The sequence below is a fragment of the Drosophila takahashii genome, chromosome 3R (assembly GCF_030179915.1).
Source record: "Drosophila takahashii strain IR98-3 E-12201 chromosome 3R, DtakHiC1v2, whole genome shotgun sequence".
Taxonomy (NCBI): domain Eukaryota; kingdom Metazoa; phylum Arthropoda; class Insecta; order Diptera; family Drosophilidae; genus Drosophila; species Drosophila takahashii.
Window position 1 is genome coordinate 17,157,160 of NC_091681.1, and position 6,606 is coordinate 17,163,765.

The window sequence follows — 6,606 nt, forward strand, 5'->3', positions numbered from 1 at the left end:
TGCTCCCCCACTCTTTGGCCGAAACGGAACCCAATTAAACACCAATTAGTGGGGGTTAAAGTTTTGGCTTAGCCAAACTTTTCATTATTTTTTTCGGCATTGATTTTTTAACTCTGGCCTCTGCGCCTACTTAACGACTCTCGATTACGCCCAAGTGCGGGGGCTCGTTTTCACGTAATACCCGCTCTAATTGTAAGTGGCTCTCGAGGACAGCCGGGGCGGAAATTAAATCAGTGCGAACTACTCTAATGTGGTTGGAAACAATCACGTGACCGGGTTGCCCAATGCCGGATGATAATGTCATAAATTAATCAAACCAAGTCTTCGCCCCGGAATCCTCAAACTCAAGCTGTTGATTGGGTGGGTAAATACAGTCTTCAAGCACCGGGAATAAAACTGAATCTTCTTCTAAAATTATCATGAATTCTATCTATCTAGAAGTCTTATAAAAACGTACTAATAAAAATTGGCAAATTCATAACTACTTAGAGCTTTTTGTAAGGCCTCTTAATAATCCATTTATTAGTCCCATTTCTTTACATAAGAATAACCATTTAATAAAGCCATAATTAAAATTTTGAATAAGATTTATAAGCACTATTTTTATATTTTTAGTCAATTTAAAACTTTTATTTAAATTTAAAGATGTATAAAGAGTAAAACATAATTTTAAATATTTTGACAAATTTGTTTGTTATTAAAATTAAGAAATTAAATTAAATTAATTTACTAAAAATATCTTTTTCAAAGAAACAAAATTATAAATAGTTTGTCTAATTTCCGTATATCAATTTCCATAGTTTTTGCTCAGTGCAGTGAAGCGATAGCAGCAGCACTTGTGACTTTTTTCCTTCTGTGACTGTGTATTTATTTAATTGCCAGCCAAATAGGCAGCACGTTGAGTCAACTCGGGAGCCGAGCTGCTGCTGCTGGTAATCTGAATCCTCCAGCCGCCGTGCTGCATACAAATCTTCACCACGAAGCACATTTGCATACACCGAGATTGGCCGCAATTGGGTGACTCGATGCTGCTGCTCGCCGGCGATGGCAAATTGAACTCTTGGCGTCGTCGACTTTTGTCGAATCCTCACTCTAATCAGTGGCTGGAAGAGAGCATGTATCACGTACTCGGGCCATTTCCACAGGACCCGGAGCCCCGCCAGGAGTCCTGCACAGGATGCAATTTGGACCGTATCAACAACAATGGCGGCGGCCCAAAAACAAACCAAATGCTCGACAGTAAAAAGCGAATCAGCCATGGCAAAAGTAGATCAAGCAAATAGAAAGGCACTTGTGAGACCGAATCGAAAGAGCACAATGTCCATGCCAAATGAGCAGGAAGCGGGAAAAGTGTCCTGGAATCGAAACGAGCTGGCTTCTTTGTACTCTGCTCCCAGCTCCTCAGCTTAGCCAACAAATTGCGGGAATTTCGGCTAATTTTGGGTGGGAAAGAAGTCCATTAAAAATTCCAATAAACTTTACACGAAAGTGCAAACAAACACCGGCGGCTTCGGTGAGTAACCGCAATTTATTTTTAGAGCCCCACCTTTACAGGGATATTTGTTGTCGGCACAGGGAACATTTTTCGTCTACTTGCCGGGCTTTTTCCCCAGATGATTTATAAAGTGCAATATCTGCGCGACAAGCGGAGCGTAAATACAAACTTATGTGCCACTCTTGCCAGCGGCTTTTTATATACCTAAAAATAAGGTATATGGACCAACTCTTTTAGAGTTCTCGCTCCACCGAAGTATATCAAAATCCATACGGAAAATGCAAATCGCAGAGCGACTTTGTTTGATGGGCCGCCGTTCGAGCGACTTTATTGCGTGGTCGTTGGAGGCAAATGATGTTCATTCATTCGCTAGCAGCAGCCACTAAATAATGCAGAAAGTGCAAACTTTATATTTGGTCTTTATGTGCCGCTGAAAAAGCCTCTCTGCGGCTGCCGCCTAATGAAAAATGCATGTTTCACCGCCTGCAATTGAAGATGTCGCCGTCTCGTGTGCGAACATGGAAAGGCTTTTCGGAAGTTGAACGGTTGTTGGGAACAAACATTATTTTAGCACGCCCCCAGGCTAAATACCTAAAACAGAACGCTATTGTCGATTACCACGACTATCAGGTACCCATTACTTTGAAACATTTCTTCTGCAATTCCGTAAGCAATAATAAAGTCAAAGAAATTTTATTTGTTTTTTATTTTACGAGTAACGATTACAAAAGCCAGAGCAGATCGACCAAGACAACTGCATGCAGTTTTTATGAAATTATTTTCTAACACAGCAAAAACATGTATAAAATCATTATTTTCTAAATGTTATTCTCAGTGAAGAAAAAAATATAAAATCCCGATTTGATGATTTTTATTATATCCGACAAAGTTGTTCAAAAAAGGAGTAGCATACCACCACAGCTTTGGCACTTCCTATCTAAAAACTTAATTAAAAGAAGTGTCAATTATTTGCCGGCGGGTTCAATGCAAATGTATGGAACTCCTAGGGAGGTGGACCCACCGGCTACGTGCTGGTTTCAATGAAATGAAAATATAAAATATGCATTTACAACTTTTCGTGGCTGCCGGCGATGCCCGGATAAGTATGCTACGGGCAACGTGATGGGGAATTGCGCCAAAATCGTTCTCGCCCTGCATTCAAATAGAGCGCCGAGCTGGTTGGTGCCAAAAAGGGGGGTAAATGTGGGGTATATCCAGTGAAACATAATCCCGGCAGTGGGTGCATCGTTCGCCTGTCTGCCAGGCGACAAAGCCACTCAATAATAAATGCAACGAGCGCATTTCAAACACTTATGGCAAGTTTAAAGTGCCGGCGCCGCCGTCATTGCATGAGAAATATGGAATGTGGCAGCGACTTTGGCCATATGCTCGTGCCAACTGAACTATATGGCATAAGCACTGACTGCCGCATAAATAATTGCACAGTTGCTGCAAATAAAATGGACATCAAGACACCAACTTAGTCAACTAGTCTGTGTCGCCAAGGGTTTCTTTCTCTCTCTCTTTTTCTTTCTCCGTGTGGCAAGTGAAAACTTGTACAACTTTTGTATTGTCCTGGAAAAGTGGTGGGTGGTGGTGGTGAGTTGGACTCTGCCGGGTCGCTTGCACTTGAAGTGGAAAAACTTTGCTGCATTGCGTTAGGAAAAACTTTCGACTTTAGTTGTAGTATAAAAGCAAAAGTTTGCCGTCAAAGCGAAAGTTAAAGCCGTAGCGAAATAATTTGAATAAGGCGAAATAAAATATAATTCAGCATTTACTTGGTCCCATGTTTGGCCTGAAATCCAAACGAAAATCTCAATTAGCAAAATTAAGGACATTAAATGGTTGCAAAGTCGGCTGGAAAAATAACACACATGGCAACCAAAACGAAAGTCTCAATTAAATAAAATTAAGAAAATTATTTTTCATGGTCCACAGTCATAAATGGGTAGCGAAATCGAGAGCGAAATGGACACAAACACCCACGTATCCAAATGGCACACAAACTTTCTCGTATTCCCCAAGCAAGTTGAACGAAAAAAAAAATATCCCCCACAATTGGCAATCGAAAATTGGAAAACTTTTCCCTATATTTGTTTTGGCTTCATTGACTTGAATTCTCCCCCTCGAAACCGACCCACATGGCTTAGGTATGGATCCCTACACCAGTGTATATACATATAGGGCCACATATAGACAATCAACTCCCGTTCAGCTGCTGTGCTGTGCTATTATCAAAAGTTTCGCCCCAGCAGCGAGTTCTCAGTTCTCAGCTAACCGAAAGCTAAGCGACGTCGAAAACTTTAATGGAGCCGCTGGCAGTGCTATGGGGGATCGAACGTATATATCCCTGGGATTGCTACTTTAATTGCAAACGGGCAGTTTTCAATTCTTTCGCCATGCCCCCCCACATACCCGCAAAAAAACACGCGATTGTATAGTAAAATGCTCTGCAACTAGAGTGCAAATAAATGACGCTTTATAGGTTTGTTTGGCGGAGTTTTCTTTTTTCTTGGGTCTCCTCCATGAATTATTAATAGAGAGTCCTGGTCAAATATGCCGAAACAGCTGAAAACTGCGGGTATTCTGTCGACTTTTAGCCAACGGCTTGTACCAAGCTGCGTATACGTAATAAATGGAATGCCAAAAGGTGTATGCTCGGACGGAATAAAAACTTTGGTCGCTGAAATTGATTCAAAGCTGGTAAAAGGAATCTAGAAATTTATTTTATTAAAATTTTTAGATTGTTTGACATGCTCGCTGTTTTCACATATTATTGCTTTTAGATTACAAAGCAACCGCAAAAAAAAATCAAAGCATACAAATTTGCCAAAACAATTTCGGCATAAATTTTGTTAATGTTTAAAAAACTTGTATAAAGTCAAAAAACTTTTATATGTCCCAAGTATAATTAAAGCGTACAATTGATTTACGTTTTTTTGTTAATCTTTTTTTTTTGATATTTGTTAATTGTTTTATTATCTCTAAATTTAATTGAATTTAATTAATATTATTTTCTCTTATTTTAGCTTAAAAGCTAATGTATTTTCTAATATAACAACATTTTGGTACTACCTACAGCAATTATATTTTGTAAATTCAAATCAATTGCAATCACCGAATATCTTTTAAAATATCTTTTTTTTATGTGATACTTGAAGTAATTTCTTTTTCAAGTTTATTAAACCGACAAAAACCACCAAGGATCCCATCGACACGTTCCAGTTCGCAGCGTATTAAAACCATATATAGAATATCTGTGCGCTGCGTGATCCCGATTCACTTTGTCGCCGCCGCTGATTTCCCCAAGCAGCCGCCCCCTGCAACACCTCTTTGCAACCCCTCCATAACCACCCCCTGCATAACCACCCTCTCGATTCCCTCCCCCAACGAGCGGATATAGCTTTCAAAGCGAGTGCGAGTCTGTCAATATGTTCGGGGTTTATGGCAAAAGCTTTTCGCTCGACTATGATTTAGGTAAGCGTCTCCCAGGACGTCATCGATGTGGATGCAGATGAGGATGTGGGTAGGGTTGTGGCTGCAGATCCCGACGGTGACACTTGCGACTGGGCATGGCGAAACCAGTTAGTGATTTTATTATTTATTGTTCTGCGTCACACCGCAAAAGGATTTAACACATAAATATTTCATTCCCTGGCTGCTCTTTTGCATTTGCTGGGGGGGAAAACATTTTTGAGAGCTGTCAAAAATGTTTGGGCATTTGCATTATAATCGCCGTATACAATATAAATCTATGGGCCATGCATATTTTATAAATGGTCGTCGGACATATAACCCATTTTGGTCCCAATCCAATCCAATTCCCATTTCCCTGCTCCCCTTGCCCCTTTCCCATTTCCCTGAAATGTGAAAGCGTTTTACTTGAACGAATTATATTTCATGTGATAAATTCTAATGTCCTGGGCTGGGATCTAGGTGGTCTGTATGGACTGTGTGAGTGAACCGGTTGTGTGGCTTTGACAAATTGAAATTAAATTTCGTTTGTTTGCAGATCACATTCCGAATTTCATGTCAGTCCGGCGAGGCTTTTATTTAATTAGAAAAATGTTGAAATACGCTTTGCATGGGAATTGGTTCTGCAAACTGTGACTGTGCATGCCCTTCGACTCGATTAGTCGGATTAATTGGCTCTGACAGCATACACAATGGTTGGGCACGACTCACGACCTTTTGCCAGTCTTAATATAGATACGAATAACCCAAATAACTATGGATATATTTTCAGGGGTTGGGCCTTCGCATTCGCACTCGCATTGCCTTTCGGCAAACTCGTGACATAATTAAAATACAAATAATTGTTAATTAGTTAATCATTGCGGCGACCGCAGCTGAATAATCCAAATAGTGAAATCAAACTAATTATAATTAAAGGAAACTAATTGCAATTAGAGGCGACCGCAAATGGCAATTAATTAGGCGAAAACATCGAACCGCGATGAGGTCACTCGACCCGTTTTTAGAGCTCGGGCCAACTCTATTTTATTATAATTCTATTTGTGGACCTTTTTAATTTCATTAGAAGCAACCCCCTGTATTTAGAATGCCACAAAGCGACGCGGCCTGAGCCCCAGGAGAGCTCATCTTTCTGCACAGTCAACTGCGGATTGTGGACGCGCCCACGCATTTTCCTATTAAAAATTTCAATTGCCGCGTAAAAACGCGAGTGTCGAAAATAAACTCGCCCCGAAATGGAATAATTAAGCAGGTTCAGTTCAGGTTCATTCATTAAACTCTTGGAGGCGAAAGTTAAATGTATATCACCCGCCTGTGCGCTTTCCATTTTGGTTTAGAATATTTTTTGGCATATACTCGTTATTTCGACGCTTTCTGTGCAGAGCAAAAATTAATAGAGTTGCGGCAAAATCGACTGGCCGCTCCCCTGTAATTACAGGGCAACGAGTCCTGCCCCAGAATCGTGTCAACAGAATGGCAACGAAACCCCAGCCACCGCAACGGGAATATGGAACATGAAACACAAAAAAACAAAAAAACAACAAAACGACCAAATTGCATAGGATGAAAATGAATTTTCCACATGAGACAGGACCGCTCGGAAGGATCCAGTTTCTTTAGCACCAGGTGCGGATTAT